At 39.7% G+C, this 24,678-nt stretch overlaps 1 long non-coding RNA gene across 1 annotated transcript; it reads left to right on the top strand.

Moving 5' to 3' along the window:
• The first annotated feature begins 20,287 nt into the window (after positions 1 to 20,287).
• On the top strand, positions 20,288 to 22,009 carry LOC138742422 (uncharacterized). The gene is made up of 2 exons (XR_011344154.1): positions 20,288 to 20,426; positions 21,862 to 22,009. It is a non-coding gene; the product is annotated as an uncharacterized lncRNA (long non-coding RNA).
• The last annotated feature ends 2,669 nt before the right edge of the window (positions 22,010 to 24,678 follow it).

Raw genomic sequence — 24,678 nt, forward strand, 5'->3', positions numbered from 1 at the left:
ATAAATGCAAGATCATTTATAGCATTGAAAAGACATTTAGATAAGTATATGGATAGAAAGTTTAGAGAAGGGGTGGCCAAACTATTGCCCCTCGGCCAACTGTGGCCCTTACCCATTTAAAATGGAATATAACCTGTCTCTTACAATGAATTACACTCTATGTACATCGCACTTCTTAGTTTCAACCCTAAATGTTGCTGCCATTTCGAACAACTACTCGACTGACCATGCAATGTTACTCATTGATGAAAACATGTACCTCAGTGAAACAAAAATATTTGCCTCAGTTGATTAAACCAAAAAGAGAGAAAATATTAAGGGACAGCTGAAAATTTCAGACACAGTGGGAAAATTAATACTTTTTCACAAAAGTCAAAAAGAAGTGTGTTTGTTTAATTTGCAAGGAATCTGTTAACTTTAATATCTTTAATAGCCTTTTAACAGATTTACACATTACATCATTGTCATTAAGGTAGACACTTGGGCTATGACATGTATTCACTGAAAGTTGCAGAGGAATATTGGAGACTGCCTTTTTTCTTTCTTGATCTTTGCTCTTGTTCTCGCTTTTGATTTTGCACTGATTTTTGAATGAGTTTTTTTTTAAAAGAGTTTTATTGTATTCATTTAAATGAAAGATCAGCAAATGCAGAAATCCCTTCTGTAATATGTGAGCACATAAATAAACTCCTAAAAATGTCAACAGTTAAACTGTTCAGTAGTGTCGTATTGTTAATTTGGTAGAAAATGAATTTGATGCCACAGGGGTTTTCTGGTCTAAAAACAGGTTTTTTTTTGCATAGTGATTGGTTGAAAACTGCTGGGTTTAATATTGTTTGGTCCATGACTCCTTATATTTTTCTGTAGGTGGCTCACAACCAAAAATGTTTGGCCACCCATGGTTAGAGAAATATGGGCTGTAAGCTGACAAATAAGATCAATTTGGCTAAAGGGCCTGATTTCCTGGTGCAGAATTTCATGACTCTAATAAAGAATTTGTTTAAATTCTGACTTCAAACAGATTTCATGATATACATTATATAATTTATTTGCTATTTGTTATTGTCTTATATTGAGAACATATGACAGTGACAAACAAGAAAAGATTGCCTAGTATGTCAAGCCAATCTCATTCATTCATCGTGCAGTTCCTGCAGAATATGGTTGTCATCTTCCACATTCACATTCTTTAACCAAGAAACACAATCTCATGGGAGATCCAAAATATGCAGAGAGAAAGAAACTTAACAATCAAAACACTGATCCCAAATCCATTCTGTGGTGATACGACCACTAGCCTACTGCAGATCTCTGTACCTGCAGAAGGACCACCTGGGGGCTAAATCCACCTGGCCGGCTGTCAATCAGCTGACCTGAATACAAACCTGAACCGGCCCCTCCTGAGCCAATTACTTGGGAGCCACCACAGCTGAAACTGGTGTGTACAGACTTTTAGCAGAATAAAGCCTGTAGTAGTCTTTTGTGTATTGAGTCTGCTTGCTGCTACCACAGCACATCACACATTCAAACAATTTATTTGGGGAAAAAAAGTGTGTGGTACTGCCAATTTGTACATATCTTTTGTATAGGCAACAATGATGCAGAACAATGTTCTTTGCTTATATCTTAAAGAAGGACTCAAGTTTAAAACATCAGTAATATGGCTTTACCTCCTGTGGATCAGTGAGACTGACTGAGTTCCTCCAGTATTTCTGTATGCTCTCATTCCTTTCTAATATTTGCATTGAATCTGCATGCAATTTGTTTTGGCAATTATGCCAAAAGTACATTAGTTTCTGATGTCAATCTCATTTCTTTGTTGTTTCCATATTCTGTCATAGTCTCTCTAACCCCTATCAATTAGCTTATCTGTGCAGACCAAATCATTATTTGAAAGGCCTCAGTCAAATCTGCTAAAAGTCCACAGCTTTTCTGCCTAGTCGCTGCAATCTGTTGTAGCTCAGGTTAATTAAAGACTTTAACACCAGATATCAAATAGTGACCTTCCTTCAAACCCACTCCAGATGGAAGAGGACAAGATATGTGCATAGTATTGTCAAGGTGGCTCAAAGAATAGCTTTTGCTCCAGCAATATGGTAGTTTCAGTCTCTAGTTATTCTCTGCTTGTGATTCCGCACTGGCTTCAGCAGTCAACATTCAAATGGAGTGAAGATTGTCCTCAACTCCAACTAATTGTACAAGATGAAGTCTATACCCTACTATGTGGAAGCACTAAAGATGCAAATGCTATAATCCTGTGCAAACAAAGAATTACTGAATAAACACAGCAGGTCAGGCAGCATCCATGGATTGAAATAGTCAGTCATCATTCCTTCTTTGTTCTTGCTGCTACCACCATGAGAGTACAGGTGCCACAAGACTCACACTCATCGGGTTCAGGAACAGTTGTTACCCCTCCACCATCAGAATGACCAACAACAAATTCAATCAGAGACTCATTTAAGGGCTTATTTATTTTCACTTTATTTTGTTTTTCTTCTCTGTATGCACAGTTTGTTTAGATTTCTTTATTTTTTTTGCACTACCAATAAGTGGTAAATCTGCCTCGCCCACAGGAAAAAGAATCTCAGGGTTGTATGTGATATCATGCAGGAATGTACTCTGAAAATAAGTCTAAAATTATTAGGACTGAACCCTTTATCAAAATGATGACAGAATTGGTAAAATTAAACATATTTTGGGAGAAAGAAGCTGGGCGAGAGACCCAGAGGTGATAAAGGACAGAAGGCTTGAGAGATGGAGAGACAGGTAGAGGGAGGGAAAAAAAAGTAAAAAATAGGTATAGAAGAGATGGGGACCATGAAATAACATGGGGCAGGGGTTACTTAAAATTACAAAAATTGGTATTCATGCTGTTAGGACTATGATATGTTGTTCCTCGTTTATGTTGAGCCTCACCCTGATAATAGACAAGGCCAAGAACAGACAGCAAGGATAGATGAGGAGCTGTAGTGGGCTGCACTGATCTGCAAGCGAACTGGGCCACGGTGGTGCAGGATCACACTGGGCTGACGTCACAATGGCTCCGGGAGGGGGGATGGATAGGGGGGGAAGCATAAAGGATCATGGGAGTCATGCTGATAAACTCTTGGAGAGTTCCAGTAAAGTCAGTTGGTTGGTTCAGCCCACTCACAGCTTCTGTGTTGGTTTTTTTTCTTTCATTCGCTGAACAGCACACCATTCACAATTGTGACCCCGACAGTCCAAAACGGCATTTTGGACCCCACAATGAATTACATGAGTGCACACAATGTAGCCTTATTGAAGCTGCCAACATATTGGACTTCACAGCCACCAGTCTGTTTTGAACAGGCAGACTCCACAAGATATTACTTTGTGGTCAGTTCGCTCAACCAGAAGACTGCTTGATGAATCATGGACTTCTTACATCAGGCGCTGATGGGTATGAGGCAATTAAGGCACTCCTTTGGCCTCCCCCCCCCTGCAAATGAGTGGCACGGCTGATCCACATGGATGGCCTGGGCGACCACATGCTGTCCCTTATGAATGATATGCTCTGGCCAATGCCACCCTTCTATTGCATCCGCACAATGATGTGCCCTCTCCCCTCACAGTCAACACATCCAACATGGCTGTCGACGGCATCCTGGAGCAGCTGATTGATGAACATTGGAGACCACTCACTTTCTTCAGCAGACACCTACAACCCCTGGAGCAGTAGTGCATTTCATAGGGAATTGCTAGCCCTCTACCTTGCTATACACCATTTCCTCAAAGGACAGGATTTCATGATCTTCACCAATCACAAGCCCCTCGCTTTTGCTTTCGCCAAGGTGTCAGATCCATGGTCGGCAAGGTAGAGTGTCACCTCTATTATATCTCAGAATAAGTGATGACTAGCAAGCACATTTCTGGCAAGAACAACCTCATGGCTGACACTCTGTCCCAGTACATCCATCCCTGTCCCTTGGAATTGACTATACAGTGCTTTCAATGGCCCAGCAGCAGGATGGTGAGATACCAGCATATCACACTGCAGTCTCATGGCTACAGCTGGAAGACATGCATTTCGGGCCATCCGAAGCCACACTTCTGGCCGACCTAGGCTCATTGTTCCCACCATATGGAGGCTTTGCATCTTCGACGCACTACGTGGGTTGGCCCACCCATCCATCCAGGTGACAATTCAACTGGTTGCAGACAGATTCATGTGGCATGGCCTGTGTAAACAAGTCGGTCACTGGGCCAGAACTTGCCTGCACTGTCAGGCATCTAAAGTGCAGAGGCACATGAACAGCCCTCTTCAGTCCTTCCCACTGACACACAGATGATTCAACCACATCTATGTGGACATCATCGGATCGCTACCAGTTTCAAGAGGTGCCACCTACCTATTCATGATGGTGGACAGGTTCACGAAATTGCTGGAAACTGTCCCACTCTCAGACACTTCCATGACATCCTGCACCAGGGCCCTCATCACCAATTGGATAGCCCTTTTCAGCCTTCCTTTCAATATCATGTTGGACAAGGGGGGCACAATTCATGTCCAGCCTAATGGGCAGCACTGGCACAGATCCTAGGGACCCAATTACATCACACCACAGCCTACCACCCACAGTCTAATGACCTGATAGAAAGGTTCCACTGTCATTTGAAGACAGCCCTCATGGCGTGGCTCCAAGGCCCAAATTTGGTGGAAGATCTGCCTTGGGTGCTCCTTGACATCTCCACAGCTCCAAAGGAGGATTTGGCCACGTCCTCCATTGATCTTGTCTATGGACCCCTGATGAGAGTCTCGGGAGAGCTGTGCCAGTGGCTGGCGGCCAGGAGAAAACACCTATGCTGTTGTTAATGTGACTTCGCAAGAAGATGGGAACCTAGCTCCCATCCCAACCACATGCCATGATCCAGCTCCATCCAATTTCCTGAACAATCTCAAAGACTGTGAATACGTCTTCATAAGGAGAGGCATGCACCGGATGCCCCTTCAGCGCCAAATACAAGGGTCCATTCAAGATGTTATGAGGCAACAGGGCAACATGCCTTTTAGACATTGGGGGTAGGCAGGAAATGTCCACTGTCGACTGCCTCAAACTGGCACACTTCTATCTCGACCAACCAGTAATGATTCTAGCCCTGCAGCAGAGCAGTCGGCTGCCCAAATGTACCATCTGTTTATGAACTGTGGACTTGGCACTTCTGGTTCTGGGGGGGGGGGGGTGTCATGTGGTGGGCTGCATTGATCTGGAAGTGAACCCCATCACAGAGGTGCAGGCTTGCACCGGGCTGACATCACAATGGTCCTGGTTGGGGGGGGGGGGGGCGGGGGGCGTGGGGTGGGAGGGGAGGGAGAACCAAAAACAATCATGGAAGTTGGGCTGATAAACTCTTGGAGAGTTCCAGTAAAGTCAGTTGGCTGGTTTAGCTCATTCACAGCTTCCATGTGTGTTTTTTTTTCTTTCATTCGCTGCACAGAACACCGACCACAGAGATAAAATAGTTGGCTGCAGGAAGCTCAAGTTTAGGTGCTTGGCAAAGTGATCACTCAATCTTCGTTTCATCTCATTGATAAAAAGGAAGCCACACCATGAAGAATGAATGTAGTAGATGAGGTTGGATGATGTGCAAGTAAAGTTCATCATCACCTGGAAGAGCTGTTTACAGCCCTAGATGGAGCTGAGGGAGGAGATGCTAGAATACAGCAAGTCTTATACTTACTTCAGTTACAGGGGGAAGTGCCTATGGGAGTGGAAGTTGGGTAGGGATGGAAGAATGGACAAGTGAGTCTCAGAGAGACTTATCCCTGCAAAAAGCAGATAAGGGTGGAGAGGAAAAGTTGTGGCTGGTAGTGCTATAGTTGGGGGAAGTGTTGGAGAATAATGTGACGGATGCAGAGACTGGTGGAGTGGAAGGCAAGAATCAGAGAGATCTGCTATTTGATCTGTTTTTCTCATTATTTGCTAATCTTTTCTATGGGCTGCTTGGTGATTCTGGACAAAAGCAATGCACTTAGTATTTTGTCATATGCTTGATTCATTAAATAGAAGATTTGATAAAAACTAAATGTTCGAATCTTGAGCACACAATGTGATACTGGAGAAACTTGCTGAGTCAGGTAGCATCCGTTGGTAGAAATGGTTGGTCAGCGTTTCGGGTTGGGGCTCTATAATCAACTCTAGTAGGAAGGGAAAATATCAAGGATGAATAAAAAGGATGAGGTTAAACATACCAGTACTTTGAGGATATGGATACAATTTAGAAAACATTTTTGGTTTAATGAAATTTTCTCTTTCTAGTCCTATTTTTTCTAATTATTTCTTTACATCTTCCATGATTTAAACTTTTAAAGAATGGTATAGATTGGGCATTAAATATTTTTAAGATTTATTTGTTGAAAGTTTTTCTTCCTTTGAACAACTTTCAGTTAAATATGATCTACCAAATACTCATTTTTTGCATTATCTAAGATTAGAGACTTTTTTACAACCTCAATTACATATATTTCCTAAGAGGATTGATAAGAATTTAATTGATGTAATTTTTAATTTACAACATTTTTATAATGGTTCATTATCTAACATTTATAAGTTGCTGAGAATAAGAGAAGCCCCTTCAGGTAAAATTTAAAAAGCCTGGGAACAGAACCTACATCTTGCAATTCCTGAAGAAACTTGGAATGTAATCCTCTTCTTCATGTGCCCGCCACTCCATAGGGCTCACATGTCCAAAGTCAAACTATCTCAATGTATGTCAATGTATCTTCTTGTGATAAATGAAACAATGGAAATGCTTCATTTATTCATATGTTCTGGACATATCAAAGTCTTGAGAAAGATTGAAACAAAGTATTTCAAACTTTTTCTGCACTTTTTAAAAATTAATTTTAAACCAAATCATTGGAGAGAGCAACATAACTTTAATGACATCTGAGCTGCATTTATTAAATTTTATTTATCTTATGGCTAGGCAGGTGGCATTGTTCAGATGGAAGGACATCACTTCACCTAATCTTACTCAATGGCTATGTGACATCATGTCATATTTAAATATCAGATTAGATACTCAATTTCCGATTTGAATTTAAATTTTCAAACACTGTGGAGACACTTTTTGAATTACTTTTATGATCTTTGATTTTCTATGAAGGTAGTAGAACTGTTGAGAAATGAAGTAACTTATCACTTAAAAGGATTCTGTCTTACTTTTATTTTTTTGGATAAACAGCTTCTTTCTTGGTAGAAAGTTTAGATTTTCCCTTTTTTATATAATGAAATAATAAGATATCAATATGATATAAACTGTTTGATTAAAATGTGGAGTACTTTGGATGAAATTATACGATTTAAGTGTAATGTATCTTTTTGAATTTTAACATAGATCCATATATATTGTATTTTTGGATGTGAAATTTCAATGTTAATAAAAATATTGGAAAAAAAGGTGAAAGAAATTGAGGAAAGACTAAGACGTGATAGGCTATTGATCAGAGGGGTGGATAGACAGACTACAGTGAGGTGGAAACTGAGAGAAAAGAAAGAACACAATAAGGTAAAGAAGTTATGAAAATAGTGGAACCAGATAGTAGACGGGGCGGGTGGGGGGAGATCTAAAATTAGAAAAATTGATGTTCATGCTGTGCAAGAAAAACATTGTTCCTTAAGTTTATATTTGGCCTCTCTCTGACAATGGATGAAGCCAGGAACAGCAATGTCTGTCTGGGAAATGCTAATACGAATTGAAATGGTCGGAGACTGGGCGTTGAAGCTTTTTATTACTGTAACACGTGGCCTAATTTTCAATAATTTTAGGAAGTAATAGGGCTGTACGGTTAGCACAACATTATTACAACCCCAGCAAATCTGTCGCTGTCTGTAAGGAGTTTGCACATTCTCCCTGTGACCTCTGTGGGTTTCCTCCTACCATCAAAAATGTACAGGGCTGTAGTTTAATTGGGTGGCACATTACAATGGCCAGAATCAGCATTGTAAAAAAAAGGCTGTGCTGCCTGAGCTGCTGTAATGACAATGCTGATGCTGGCACAGACATGGGAGAGCAAGGAGTGGAGACATAACACTGGTCCACAGGATCCTATTACTCAGTCACGTTACTGATAGCTCTATATCGGCTTGAAACATCCTGTGAGAGGAGCAGTTGTTTTCTTTAAACATCCTGTGCTGGGCAATGGACAACAAGGGGTTGCAGACTCTGGGGAGCAACGGACTGGTGCAGGGCACCAGAAAAGGGGAGAACATTCCCATTGAGAAGGAGAAGCCTTAGAGATGATTCTACAGAGAAGGTGACCATAGCAGAGGACCAGCGAGGGGCTCAGTGGTTGAAGGACTCACAGACTGCGCAGGTTGCTTGAGACTTGCAGTCAAAGGGCCCACACAGGCTGTGGGCTGCTGGATACTGGCTCATGAAAACCTGGTATCAGAATTGGGATTCAAGAGGGCACTATGAACAAGGGCTCCTGAAGGGGCTTTTCGTACTTTGAGATTCTTGGAGGTTCTGCAGCTCAGGGTTGCCAATAGTTTAAACTGGAGTCTGTGCGCCTGCATAGGGTGTGGGAGCACAGGATGCAAATCCATGAACATGCTAACTCTGAAGGGACTATCTTTTGCTTCTTTCTCATTGTTATGGGCAATGATCATGGTGACTCTGGTTTACGGCAGGCAAAAGGAAATGTGTATGTTACATTTTTGTATTATTACATGACAATAAAAGGAATCATCTTAATTTTTTTTTTAAAAAGCAGTCTATTACAATTAAATAGTGCAATTGGAAAACTCAGTTCTCCAAAGTTTGGAGTGCAGAAAAATAAAGCTGATGAGTAGTAGTTCCCTAGGTTATTTACTTTTCATTTTGTATACCTGACCTCACCAAAACACACTTGTAAATTGAGATTTGTCTTTGGCTATTCTTCAATTTCTTCATTTTGCAAAAGTAACACCTGGCAGTTAATTTAAATAACTATTTCCTCTTTATACAATTACAAGAACGTCACTTAAGCCTGTCTTTAGATTTGATCATTTCAGTGGTGATCTATTGGCTTGTGTCCATCTGTTAAGCAGAATAGCATTCCCCTTGATCAACTGCCAAAACATATGCAGAGGGTATTGAAAAGTATTATGAGCAGACAGCTCCAAAGACAGGAACGTGTGCATCAGTTATCTTTCATTGAAAATTTGCAAGTACTTTTTCTGCATGTTAAAAGCATAGGCACATGTTGCTTTTCCACAGATTCCTGGAACAGTATTTGTACCCAGCCCCCAAATTTGGCACAGGTACTGCCCATAAAAGTCTCCCAGTTCCCAATCTCCAATTCAGAAGCACAGCACCTGATCCGTCGGTGAGCTTCCAGCAATGGGCACAGCAAATGGGTCGCACGCAAACAGTCGAGCTTGTTTTCTTGAGTTACTACACGAAACCTACATGTAAAATGTGTAAGAGCTGTTTTGATTGGGAAGACAACTCTTTACAATCGCTGATACTGCAGCATTTATAAGAACTCTTTGTTCTCCAAATTTGGCACCAAAAGGAGTACACAAACACATCATTCAGTTAATCAGCTTAAAAATGATAGGTCCCAGCTCTCACTGTTACAGCAAGTTATATAAATATATAACAAATAAACAATAAAAAATCTATGAAAAGTCACATTACATTCTATTCTGTAGACAATAGTTGCTGTAAATGCAAGCACAATTAAACTGAACCCTTTCAATGCACTTGGCGCTCCAAAACATATGCATGATCATCATGTGAATTTCATACATATATACTGTAGACGTGAAATGTTCCACTCACTTGGCTTGCATTTCTTCAATGTGATAAAAATGGAACAATTTCTCTCTATTAAACACATGAGACAGTACTCCATATTATTCAACTTTAAAAGTTAATGACGGGAATGAAACAGAACTTCCCCCTCCAGTGAGGGCAATTGGAACGGCAGGACGGTGGTGTACACAGAGATCAAGCCAGCGACAATCCTTGTTGCAGGAAGGGTCAATGAACGGAGAGCTGATCATAGTTCTTTCCCGACACCGTGCTGCAAGGTGAATGTTGTGATTGATCCATGTTTCAGACGGATTTATGTGCAGTGAGTGGACATTGTGGTCTCCACTGGGACTTCCCAAAGTTTGGTGAAAAAAATTAAAATGCTTTGTTCAATGCCATTTTGTCTTTCTTTCTTTAGACAGATTGTACTTTCATCAGACGTGCAAAATAGCCGAGTGTTCCAGCCTCACATACTAACTGAAAACGAATGAATCAGTTTCGCATGATTTCTTTTACTAAGTCTTTCTCTTTCTGTAGTAAACTTTGTTTTCTTACGTGTCTGTGAACATCCGCCTTGTGGGGTGAAACAAGAAAGTCTGAAGATGCTGTGATTGTAGTAAAAACACAAATGCTGGAGGAACCCAGCAGGTCATGCAGCTTCCATAGGAAGTAAAGATATATAACAGTTTGTCAAAGTAGGAGCAAAAAGCAAGCAGGTGCCTGAATAAAAAGGCTAGGAGAAGGAAAGTCTTTTTATTCAGATGCCTGCCCATTTTTATTTTACTCACATCTTGAAGAAGGGCTCAGGCCAGAACTCCTATGGACACTTCGAGACATGCCGAGTTCCTCCAGCATTTCAATGTCTGCCTCTGAGTTCCAACAAGGTGCCCAAAGACAATTATCTGCAACCCTTTCTCTAGTCAGGGTTATTAATGTCCATACTGTGGAGGATACCAGAGGAGCTTTTGTCCAGGTCCTAACAATGTGGGGTGCAACATGCCCATCAATAAACATGTCAAATTGAAGTGTGATCTTATAAGAGGTGGGAACATGCTTTGCTTACACACTTTTCCTTTTCTGATAGCATGCAAGTGAGCTGAAAACATTAACTCTGTCCACACATGCTCTGACCTGCTTTGTACTTCCACCACAGAAACCAAGCAGTCACAGGGGGATGTGCCAACTTCACGACAGAGGTCAGGATCAAACCAGGTCACTGGAATGATGAGTTGGCAATATAACCTGCTGCACATCCAATCACACAGAATCCAATTAATCAAAAACAATCCTAGTGGTGGTGCACACCACCGTCATTTTAACCATTCACCAGGTAAAGAAATGAAAACAAGAGGCAGAAACACTCAATAGGTCAATAAACATTTATAGATATGCTCTAACAGAACTGTAAAAGTCAAAGAAAAATACATTCCATGTGATAATACTATATAAAAGGATTACAAAGCAACAATTCAATCAACATAGAAAAGAGACAATTTGGCCTGCCATCCCATGCCTTTAGCCTCCTTTCAATTGTTACCTTATTTATATGCCCTGTTCCTACATTCTTCCTTCACCCACCATTCAGTCTAAACTTGGAGTTATGGAGTCATACAGCACAGAAATGTGCCCCTTGGCTCATCACATCTACAATGACCTTTTTGCTCATCCATACTAAATGCTGATTTAGATTTCCCTCGGGTTTCTGAAAATAATTATCATATCTATAAATATTCTCTTGGAATATTGCAACTCAAAATCATTCACTTACAAACTTACTACTCAATTTCTTCATTTTGAAACAGGGTAGATTACCTGTCTGTGCTATCCTGCTGTGTTTTGTCATGTGATCTTGAGAATGAAAATAACTATTTCTTAAATCATTCTTTATCATTGTAATTCCTCACACCAAACAGAATCAAAGTGAATCTTTTATCCTGTAAAATCAATGTTGTTTCTGCCGAGTAAGCAAATGCAAAAGTTTCTTTGGCATAAGTGACCAGAGAATCAGCTTTATGATGATACTGGCTATGGAAGATGCATCGATTTATTTGTTGGACGAGTTCTTTAAAGGAAGCATGGGATCATTAACACTCAGTTTAAAGTTCATCTGAGGAAAGGTTCTTCCAACAAACATTTTATAGATCTCTAATTCTAACATACTGTAAAACCGTGCATTATCAAATCAAACCCATGGCTTGTGAATCTAAACAAGAGTGCTTTCAAGTAAATCATGCCGACATGATTAAAATTATATTGCATTTCCAGGAGATAATTTGTTTATTTCTACTTGTGTGTGTATAGATACTAATCCCTTTATTGTCTCATTTGTCCACTTCAAACCCACTTCATTTTTGTTATGGACTTTAAAGCCAGGAACTACTGACAGCATCTTTAGAATAGCACACTGCTCTGTGATCATTTCACCTCACAAAAATGAAACTATGCCAATTTTCAAATTGGAAATTTTATGTGAAAAGTGAAAAGGTTTGTGTTAAAAATCACAAAGGGCAACCAATGCTATGTGATTTTTTTGAAAATCGGTTTGCTGATTAAAGTGAGGAAGATGTACAGTGCCCTCCATGTTTGAGACAGACACTTTTCTCCTTTATTTCTCCCTGTGCTCAATTGTAATCAAATAAATCACATGTGATTAAAGTGCTCATTCCAGATTTTATTCAAGCTTATTTGTATATATTTTGGTTTGACCATGTAGAAATTATGGCTTTTTATGTAGTTCCCCAATTTAGGGCACCAAAATGTTTGGAACATTTTTTGGTAGGAGGGCCTATATTGCTTGGAAAATGTGTCCAAATCCAGATGGATTTAGAGGTACAAAGATAAGTCATGAAAAGAGGTAAAGATTATTTTTTTTAAAAATCAAATAGAATATTCTGGTTAATTTCTAAAAGAATGGAAATGAAATGTGGAGAATTTATATTAAGCGACAGGGCTCAGGCTGTTGAGTTGTTGTATGAAGTGCAAGGATCTGATTATGGCTGCAATGGTGAACTTCATTTTGGGCTTAGGGGCCAAATGCCTTGCATTAGACTGTAGGCTGATGGCAACTGGCTTTTGGGAACATTGAATCTAGTCCTGCATTCATGCAGTGAGAAGGCCTCCCCTCCTGAAACATCAACTGTCTTTTACTTTCTATGGATGCTGCCTGCTCTGCTGAGTTTCTCCAGCATTTGTGTGTGCTGCACAACTCCTCAGATGCTGATGGCTTCTTAATGATTTTGGGATTCGGAACCATTGGATGTGGGACTTTGAACTCAGAATCACCACTGAACAACATGACACGTGGCTATAGAGATTATGGTGGCTCTGAAGGTGTCCACATTGAAAAAGGGGGGCGAGATCCACAGTAACTCAATATCTCTGATGAAACTCTGGTTTCTCTTAATATTGCTGTTGGATTGCTTGCCAATATTTTGTTTGCCTTTGCAGGGTAAACAAAAAGATTTTGGTGTCACTTGTGCATATGACCATAAATTGACTTTTATCGCAGCTGCAGGACTGTACATTATAGAGAATAAAAAGGTACAAAAAATTATCAGAATGATGCCAGAAGTGAGAAATTTACCTTTCAGGATAGATTAAATGGCTATTTTCTCTTCAAAAAAAGGGAAAAAACAGCATCTTGACTGAAAGTGCAGTGCCCAGTGAGTGTGTACCCTCCACATCTGCTATAGCATCCCTGACAGAAGATGCTGCCACCAGCTTTCAGCAGAAAACAAAAAAGGTGATCATGCATGAAAAGTTATCCAGAGAATTTTATGTATAAAATGACATATCTGAAGGAAGAACATGAAATGAAAATGAGAATTCTACAGGTTAAATTGGATATGAAGTTGGAGTGCTGTGATCCAAAAAGGTTAAAGTAATGAAACAATTGTGATTACCAGCCATGTTGAACACTGATAGGTTAAAAAAAAATGTTTTTGTCATTTGGATACTCAGGAGTGAGTATTTTAAACCAGCCTTGGTTTAGTCACTCATTTAATTTTGCTGCACACTATTTTAATTTTGTACAGAACAAAGCAAAAATAAGCCTCATCTTCCACTGGAGGATCAGGTCAGCAATGCTGCTTCAGCTGAAGCAATGATCACCTTGCAGCAGTTTATTGTCTTGAAACAAAGTGTATTGTGCAAACAATGGAATTGATTTTTTTCCAAACAACAAACATATGCTCGACCATCCCTCTAAGGCAGATATGAGCTATGCTGCAAATTTGCTGCTCAGCTGTTGTGGGAATTTTGTATGGAGTGAATAAAAATTTACTCTGACCATATCCACTGTCACCAAGTAGTAGTCCACAATATTATCCTCTCTGAAACTGAGCACACAATGAAGTGTTGAGAAAAATCCTTGAATTGTGAGTTGCATCTTTCCAATGGGCAACAATGTTTGAAAACTCTAAAGAGTGCATACACCCTGACAGTACTCCTCAGCATTAGGCTTTGATGAACACTTGATGGGAACATGACATCCATCTATGCTGCCAGTCACTCCTGGAAAGTGTCCATATTCATAGATTTGCACTTTCTAGTTGGCTTGGCCAGCAGCATCAGGAAACTTGATGTAAAGACTCCACAGTTCACAAATGGCCTTGCAGACTTTGTGAACTATTCTACACGCATTTGCTTCACTGGCACCATGCAAATCACCAGCTTCACAATGAAAGATTGCAGATGCCAAAAACCTCACAATGGTCCGAACTTGGAGAGAATTGGGTAAAGTCTAGGCTTAAGCTAAGATATTACCTTCCATGCATTTTCTTAGTAAATACGAAAGCAGTCTCAAAAAGTTATATCTAAGTAATTTAATGGATTACTCCTATCCACTTGTACTTATCTGGCTGGCCTCTGTAGTGCATGTGGGTCTTCATTTAGATATTCCAAATACTCAATGCTCCAAGCAGGTTAAACCTGCCTCTTTGAAGAATTAATTTAAGCTTCAATTTAGTCGTAGAGTAACTCTAGGCCTCCATCTTGCAATCAGCTTTGTTTAACCCAGAACAGGCTAAATCAACAACAATTTTAAGATATATCTAAGCAAGTTGCTTTGAGTTTAGTCAGCTCAAACAGACATTTTAGTCTGGGATTAGGTTTAAGACCTGTGAAACCAGCCTATGCAATAGGTCTGTCCATATCAAGAGTGATGCACCCCTCTGTTGATATCCTCTCACTCATGCAAGTGGAGGAACACAAGCAAAAACAACTGTTGGTGTTCCTTCTGGTATTACAGTTGCTCCCCTTACCCAACATCCACGGTCCAAAGAAATGCCATTTAAGCAACAGCCTAACTGATCTGGTAAATTGAGGTCAAAATGCAAATCAGATCTCTGAATAAACAAAATATGCAAAGTGACTCATCATCACAAATCAGGAACAAACTCTAACATAGATCAATGATAAAGCATTTGTGAGTACTCTGCACTTACTGGCATATTTCATTGTCACACTGTTGGTCCCCTCAACTGGAATTTTCTTCATATTTTAATTTTACTGGAGGTTTGTGGAAAAGCTGAGAAATTAAAGAAACCAAGTTTCAAAAACAATATTTGTGTTACTATCACTATATAATGGAGCAAGTAACATCACCAAATCCAAGACTTACCCTTCTCAAGGTGGGATGCTTGCACATTCTTTATGTTGCAGTTAGATGCAGACTACAGCCAGCCTTCTGACCATTCTTGCTTTTTTTTGGATTTATACCCAATTTAGAATTATCAACTTTAAAATCTCTGTTCAGGAGAAAGAAAATTAAACCGGCAGAGGACTCATTGAGTCTATGCTAACTAACCAAGCACATCTGCACTGATATGATACCAAATCCATTTTATTCTCCCCATATTCCCTTCAACTCCCCTGAGGCTCTACACCCACTTACACAAATTGAGGCAATTTACAGAGTCTAATTAACATGCATGTCTTTGCAATCAGTAAGAAAATGCAATGGACAGCAAATGAGTTCATGATCGCACTCATGTGGCTGTGAGGATGAGGATCTACCAGCTTCATCAATGTTCTGCAAGTAAAGCACCCATAAGAAAACAGAGGGGTAAAGAAATAGGAAGAGAGAGGAATTAACCAATCAGACAATTAAAAAAAGGGGAAAGAAAAGAAGATACAATAATGGAGGACAAAACAAAGAGAAATAAGAAAGAGCAATGTGAAGCATGATAAAGGAAGTGAAAAAAAAATAGATTCAGAAAGGAAAAGATAGAAAGAAGAGTTACAATAAGTAAAACAAGAAATAAAGGTGCTTTTTCTGTGTTATGGGGGTACATGCATGTTGGATTTTGAGCTTGTCTAAGTGCAATGAACTAGTTCATCATCTCCCATACTACCCAAATCTGCTGTCTCATCTAGAAACTTCTGCCCCACCTTTTCATACTATATATCCCACGCTGGCCTCATCGGCCACCTCCAAAGCAATAGACCCTATAAGGAAGCAAGCTATCTGCAATCAAATGGACAGCCTAACAAGGGGAAGATGGTGGAGGGTCTTTTTTTTTTATATATATATAAATACAGATGGTAAAAGTTACTGATAGCAGATTGTCCTTTCCATCTTTTCTCTCCACTAACTCAGTGAGGTGATTGATGGCCTGCAACTTCTTCCGGTTCATCTTCTCCAGAGAAAGGGTTATTGGAGCTTACAGCCTAATAAAAGCAAAACAAGCAAAGTTAATATTTTGACAAAATAAAATTAATCAAAGGACATAGGGCCATATGTGAAACTGAATGAAATTTTCTGATAAAGCAGGTAAGAGTTAATACTTCCTCATAAAAGAAGCTGAATGTAACCTTCATAACCATGCAGCCACTATGATTGCCACAAGTCTACAGAATGCAAATAATTTGCTGACATGAAAGAACCTGAGGCTGTGCAAGCTTATTGTTGAAACTTCACATGCAACATTCAAATAGCTAAGTCCCCAAGGAAGGACAGAATATACTCCAGTTTACCATGGGAAGTGAAAGAAGGGGTTGCTGGGTATTGACAGTGATATTTCCATTGATCCTAGCTACAGGAATGGTTTTGGAAGATTGGAAGATAGGAAATGTAGTCCCCTTGTTCAAGAAATGTACTGAGGAGGGATGTGGAAATTATAGGTCAGTGGATCTTATGTGAGTGGTGGACAAATTATTTTCCCAATTTTGATTTGAAGCTATCTTGGTTTTTGGAGTCATGGTTCTAATTTTTTTAAAAAAAATTGGGTGTTTCAATAGAAATAACTAAATTAATTTATCATTAATTTAAACATTCATTTGTTGAGTGGGCAAACAATGCAATGACCCTACTGTGTTCAAAGAGAATCAAGGCTGGACACGTTACCAATAAGCAGTGTTCCTTATTAATGTACAGGGAACTCACAAAAGGGAACACACTCACAGATTAACCCAGAATAATACACAAATAACTACACATTGGGTACAAATAAGTCACTGCTAAACATTCTCAACTAATGATTGGGAATGCAAGAATTAAACACACAATACCCATCACCCCTCTCTAACTCTAGCAATCACAGCACACTAATAAACAGTAAATTAATTACAACTAACAAGTATATCAAATGAACCTGGTCTCCAGCATAGGCCACAGCTCAGGATCTGGAACAGGCCCATTGCATTCAGCCCCCTGGAGCTGCCTGTGGCTCACAACCTGGAGCAAAAACAAAGACAGACCAGAGAAACCCTTGGTCCAGATTTTTCAATGCAGGGACCGTCCATGTGACTTGTGAGGACCAATCACACACCAGCTTCACCTGTGGCCAAATCTAACCATTGATTGGCACATGAAGGACCAATCAAGGGCCAATCAGCTACATGGGCCAATCACTTATCAGCCTCACAGGTGGACAGATCTAACCTCTGATTGGCAGTTGAGGTGACTTCTGACTAGGTTCCATCTGGAGAGGTAAGATGACCTTCCACAATCCACATTCTGACCAGGTTCCAGATGGAGAGGTCACATAACCCTCCACAATACATGCCCATGTTAAAATTCCACCTTCATATTTTTGGAATTTAATTTTGTCTGGACAAAAGTAATGCTACTCATGATAACCAAAAATCTCCCATACTCATGTCTTTCTGCAAAGCCTCTGCCCATAAGGTGGCATGGTTGGCATAAGGGCAGCATAGTTGATGAAGTTAGTGCAATGTCTTTATAGTGCCAGCTATTATGACCAGACCTAGGTTTGAATCTTGGGCTGTCTAAGGAGTTTGTATGTTCTCCCTGTGTCTGTGTGGGTTTTCTCCGAGAACTCCGGTTTCCTCCCACCCTTAAAAAAATATTGGGGTGTAGGATAATGGGTGTAAATTGAATGGCATGGATTTGAAAGGCCAAAATGGCCTGTTACAGTGCTGTATGTCTAAAAAACATTAAACATTTGCTCTGTGTCTTCTGAAATGATGAGGTCATAGTCATAGAGTTCTACAGTATAGCAACAGGCCCTTTGCCCCATCTTGTCCAAGCCCATCAAACAAGTCTCACACCTGAATTTGGCCCACATCCCTCTAAACCAGTGGTTTTCAAACTTTTATTTCCACTCACATACCACCTTGAATAATCCCTATACCATAGGTGCTTTGTAATTAGTAAGGCATTACTTAAGGTGGCATGTGAGTGGGGTAAAAAAGGTTTGAGAACCACTGTTCTAGACCCAATTGTTACAGAAATATTTTTCTTAAGAAAATTTGTCATTGGTCCATTTCATTTGGAGTTATGAAACAGTGCACATAACAAGTCAATTAGGTACAATTAAAACAATGGTTTTTAAACTTTTTCTTTCCATTGTAGTTGACTACTACTAAGAAACACACACTCTCAGTGTGGGAGGTTAAGGTCTGAGATTTATTGAGGTTGGAAAGGCTCCTTTTATACAGTTGGAGTTCCCGCCATTTGTTTGATTGGCTGACACTAGCCGCCTGAATAACAATAGCGGGCAGGAACATTCATGCATGCAAATACCCTTCTTCCCTAACCTGTTATTGATCTATTAGCTGGGCAGCTTAGCCAGTGCCATTTTAGGGCTGTTGGTCTTGTACTGCTCCAGCTTTCAACCACGCTGGGATTCGTTGTGTTAAGGGACGCGTTACAGTGGATTATGCTGCTGTTTACTACTGCGAACGCCAAGCAATGCACTAGCTCGATTTCCAGTGGTGGGCCACCACATGACACCCGCCCCCCCCCCAAAAAAAAACCTTCATTGGCAGGTGAGGTGACTTCTGACTAAGCTCCAGCTGGAGAAGTCACATGACACCCCAATCCACATTTTCACCAGGTTCCAAATAGACAGACCACATGACCCTCCACAATCCATGTTACAACTAGTCAGTCAAGTAGTAGCATGTCCATAACTGGCTAATGAGTGGTTATTCCCTTTATTGCTCTATTCTATTAATAATGAATTGGATGATTTTTAGGGAATATGTTTTGGCTTCTTTCCAGAGACTTTGTCATTAAATTTTAAGACACCGCCACTGTTGACATTAATGTTACTTCAAGGACTTTTGCGAAGTTTCTAATAGAAAATTAGTCTTTTCCAATGTAACCAATTGCAGAAAATTGTGTAAAGCGTTATCAGATCACACTCTAGTATGTTTAGAACAACCCTCTCCTTCACCCCGATTGCCAGCAACTTCACCCCGATTGCCAGCAACTTCACCCCGATTGCCAGCAACTTTAGTTTTACCAAGGTTCCTTGGTATTTCACTTGGTCCAATATAGCCTTGACCACAAGGACAATTATTCTCACCATTCCCTGGACCTCACACCTTTTGCATCATTAAATCTAGAGATGAATAGTCCTGTCCATTTTTTGTTGTCATAACAAGAACAGTTAAAGTCTGAGAAATAGTTAAAGTGAGTAAAACTTTCTTTTGGGCCGGAGACACATACAGGGCAGTGCAGACAGTAACTTTTAATTTGTTAAGCGTTGAGACATACAACTCGGTAACGGACCCACAGGTCCACGCCACCAAATTACACCTAATTGACCTCCACGCCCGGTACTTGTTTGAATGGTGTGTGGGGAAACCGGAGCAGACACGGGGAGAACGTACAAACTCCTTACAGACAGCGCCGCTGCACTAAAACTACCTCTTCCCTACAATCCGGTGGCTTTGTGGATCTCAGCTATTTTTTTTTAATTAGTGCATTTATTTCTCTAAATTATTAGTCAAGGCTTGCAATTTGAATGTATACCGTCATTCCATTTTTAAATCATGGATAGTCACGTTTAGGCAACACTGCAGATGCCCCATACTCTATTTCGTTATGAATTCTGGAGTTCATATTTTCAGCTGTCTGGTCATTGCACTTTAAATATTTCTATCCACATTAACAAGAACACTCACGAGTTTCAACAGCAATAAAATTGGCCCCTGCCTTTCATTCCACTCGCCAGGCCTCCTCCTCCCCGGCAAACGCTCACGGCACCAGCCCCCAGCGACTCTCCCCCGCATGCGCACCATCGCGCCTCCTCGTGCTTCTGACCAACGGCGGCTGCCCTGCGCATGCGCATTCTCATTCTTTCCTGATGAATACTGGGCGGCGCCAGGCCCAGGTGAACGCGCGGGCGCCACGTGATGTCGGCTGCTGGGAGGGGGAGCTGTTGCCTCTCAAATGAACTGAAGATACGTAGGTAGATGCCACACACCCTTGTATCAGCATTTTGCTTTCTTTGAGATTCCAACTGTAGATTTATGAGGGGATAAAGTGGAAAACTAGAACGAGTGGGTGCATCTAGGACATCACAATACAGCTGATTTTAAATAGTGACCTCTTGGGAATGGCAGTATTTTATTACTTCAAACGTTTTCATTCTTGATGTGGCATCAGTGATATTTGGAAGGATAAAGGCTGAACTTTACCCTGCATTGTGGGGCCACTCTCTCCCATCTATCCGTCTTTCATAAATGTATAAAGGACATATTTCTCCAGCTGAGTTTTATAATGTTGGAGCATAACCTACTTCCTCTTGAATTCAGTACCTCAATTAATAAAGGTCACTTTCCAATATTCCTCCTTAACAAAATTATCTGCTTTTGCTGCGACCTTCAAATATCTTTAGATTTGTATGCAAATGCCTCACTGTTCCCGAAGAACTTCCCATTCATGGTGCACATCCTAGTCTCTTTCTCAGGTATACCTTTTAAAATCTTCATTCTCAAAATAAATCACTGGAACGAAGAAAAAATAAGTCCACACCAGTGATCATCAGCAGGGATGTCCCTCAGGAATTCATTCAGCTGCCGATCACTGTCAATTGACAGATTTTTCTAATAGGAGGTGAGGGTCTCAGAGGCTACTGTATGGAGAATCATTTTCATCAGCTTCAGTAGATCCAAAGCTCCTCCTTTTCTACCTCAAGACAATGCAAGATTTTCTTTGTTTCCTGAAGACATTTAAAACATTATTATGATCTTCTCTGGAAAATAATTCCAGAAGAATTAGAGATGTATACAGATGAAATAATTCTGTGCTTTTACTCAAAATATGTCGCATTAAACCAACCATGATGTGAACAATACGACCAGCACACAGAGAATGTTCCCCTATGTACTAGTTAAAAATTCATTCAAATATTCCAATTTGTCACAATTACTTAAAATCTTAAGATAGCAAATTATTAGGTACAAAATCATATGTTTTCCCCATCTTTCCTATCTTCAGTCTTTTTTTTAGAATATGAAGTTTTTTTCACACATCCTCCAATCTTCCTACGTCTCTGGATATGATACCAAGATGTACAAAGAGGCAGCCAATCTGGTGAAAGAACTCAAACAATGTGTTTAGTATCACTTTTATTAAATTATGCCGAGCTTTTAGGCTTCATTCCTTCTGTCAGCCAGATCCTCAATAGGCCCCTTCAAAAACTTGCTGTGGGAGGCACTTGGAAGATTTAAGAGGAACACAGTGGAATGCTAATAGTTACAATTAGCAACAAACAGAAAAGAATTTGAACTTTTGTTCGATGAAAGTTATATCATGCCCATTTTTTAATGAAAATTATCAACAATTATTGTCTGCTGTGAATCTTGGACTGACACAAATATTACATTTTGTTCTCTTTTTAGAATATGAAGCTTTTTTTCACATCCTCCAATCTTCCTGGGTCTCTCTGGATATGACACTAAGATGAACAAAGAGGCAGTCAATCTGGTCTGAGAACTCCAACAATGCTACTTTAAGTATGTGTTGAAATAAAGCGCTTTTATTAATGTTCTTATCTTACTTTTACTTTACCAAAATTGAAGCCTTTTAAGATTAGAGGCATTAAGTCACACTAAAAACATTCTGCAATGCCATCATCACTGGTAACCTGATTTTCAACTGACCAACAGTTTTTAAAATTAAAATGACTGAAGTCTCCATTAAGCAGAAAATTGGTAAATATTTCAAAATGCAAAATAAAATTATTCTCAGATTTATGGGACTCAGTGCCTAATTGTTCCTGTTATATAATTTGATTTGATTGATCCACCTCATGATTTCTTTGCAATACATCACAGTCAAGCCACAATACACAAAAGTGCTGGAGGAAGCAAAGGTATATAACTCACATTTTTGGCCTGAGGCCATCATCAAGGTATGAGCAGAAACCAGACAGGCAGGTGGGTGGGGGGAGGAGGGAAGAAGGAGCAGGGGGATGAGCACAGATTAACAAGTAAGAGGTCTGTGGATATGGTGGAAGAACAGGCCTGTCTAGCTGCAGTCAAACTGCTCCAATTAACAACCCATCCCTAGAGTATCCAGGTCTCACCCTATCACAGATGAGCCCTTTGTTCTATCCATCTCACAAACCATTTGCTCCACAACTTATTTTTTTTTTTCTTTCCCAACTCTGATTAAGGGTCTTTATCCTGAAACGTTAACTCTGGTTCTCTTTCCGCAACTTCTCAACAAAATCATAAATGGTCAATGAACCACAGATATTACCTCGCTTTTTCTCTAAATTATTAATTTTTTTTAATAATGCATATATACAAATTTAATTTATAGCAATTTTGCACTTGTCATGCACAATAATGCTGTTGCAAAGCAATCAATTTCTTGACACATGTTCATGACAATAAATTCTGATTCTGCTTCCAGCATGTTTTTTTTAGATCTGTAGCTTTTTTGATTGTTGCTTTTGGGGTGAGCAACTCTGTCATCTGAGAGTAGAGCACTGTCATACATTAGAGTGGCATTACAGTACTCCAAATAATTTGTTGATGAACAGATTGCTAAATATGATACTATCAAATCCTCTCTGGACTAGAATTTTGAAGCCAAAGTCTACAATGACAAGCAAAAGTTTGTTTCTTTATTCTTCTTCTTGTTTTTCTTGACAAATCTAAGAATAGTAATCACATTATTGGATATATTGGAAATTATCACTAAATATCAGCACGGGTGCCCAATCATCTTCATGTGGGATACTAGATTGCACAAAATGACTTATAACATACCATACTGAATCATCATTCTTGTTCACCAGTCAATAAATTTAATACCTTTTGATATTGGAAATTTTAGAATCAGTGTAATTCAAAAGTTTAGCAACACTGGAGAAACCTCTCTTGCACATTAGAATAAGTGACACAGCATTTTAAGGGAGGTTCTGTATCCAGATAAATTGAAAATTATGGAAAACATGAATGAGAATAGTTCTATGCCATTGTGTGCAATTTATTTACAAAACTCCCACAATACTTTACACTTTTTCAGTGAATGCTGCCCAGATTCTATAAATGTAACATTCATAGATGACAGCATGTTACCATTCCAAATTATGGTAGACAATTTTAATTAAGAGAACTATACTTTTCTTGTTTTCTTGTTTAATGGAACCTACATTTTCTACTTTATGGATGCAAGGTTAAGACAAGTCTGACATACCTCACTGTATGTCTTGCCTCATGTATATTTAATTGCTCATTTGAAGACATGCTAATTTTAAGTCCTGATAAGTTTTGGGTACACAGTATAAGTACTAAGGCTTTATTTACCCTACCACACAGATCCATGCTAGATGGCAGCACACAACTAGAAAAGAATATCAGTAATACTTTGATTTGTGGTCCTGTCTAGCAAGTCTCTCTCCATGCAAATCTGTTTATTGTTTATGAAAAACAATGTTGTCACAGCATGCCAAAAGATTTTATATATTTCTTAAAGTTTTCTTTAGAAAACTGCCAATACACAGCAAATTACTTCTGACCTATAAAGAGTAGATGGTCGGTTAATGTTTGTGACAGATTATGTTATATTTTATATTGTATGTAGATATGTTTTAAAGAAGATAAATTGTGGCAAGTTTTTTTTTAGTGTAGGTCACAAACAAACACTTCAAAACAGATTTCATTTAAAATGCCAGAGTTTGGCTCAAGCAGACAGTCCAGGCTCTGGGTGCCTTTGCAAAAACTTTGAAGTAAGGAATTTCACAAGCAGGTGTTAACTGGACATGCTGTGGAGTAATGGATTATTGTTTTGGAAAGCAACAGATTAACGAACTCAGAAGATTGGGTCCAGTGCTGCAGTCTGAGTGCAATTGGCTGTTCTAAGAGGGTCATGTGGTTTTCTCTGAGAGAGAGAGAGAGAATTCAGTGCTACAGTTCTACAGTTCAGCACCAGCAGCTGGGACTGGAACTGGACAAGCTGGCAAGCGTGTGGAAAAACCCCATTTTGAAGATGGGTTGTGAGTTCTTAGTTCAGCCTGGTCAAAGCCCCTGTGGTCCATACAAGAGGAGAGGATTGGCTGCATAATGTTTTTCCTGAAATAAGGGAAACAAAAAGGAACTCTGTGATGACCTGAAAGAAAGAGATTATCATCTGGAAAACCCTGATGGGGCAAGTTTTTTCGGCAAGACACTGAAATGGCTGCTCTGAAGGAATCAGTTGTGGGTGTA

The sequence above is a fragment of the Narcine bancroftii genome, chromosome 9 (assembly GCF_036971445.1).
Source record: "Narcine bancroftii isolate sNarBan1 chromosome 9, sNarBan1.hap1, whole genome shotgun sequence".
Classification (NCBI taxonomy): Eukaryota; Metazoa; Chordata; class Chondrichthyes; order Torpediniformes; family Narcinidae; genus Narcine; species Narcine bancroftii.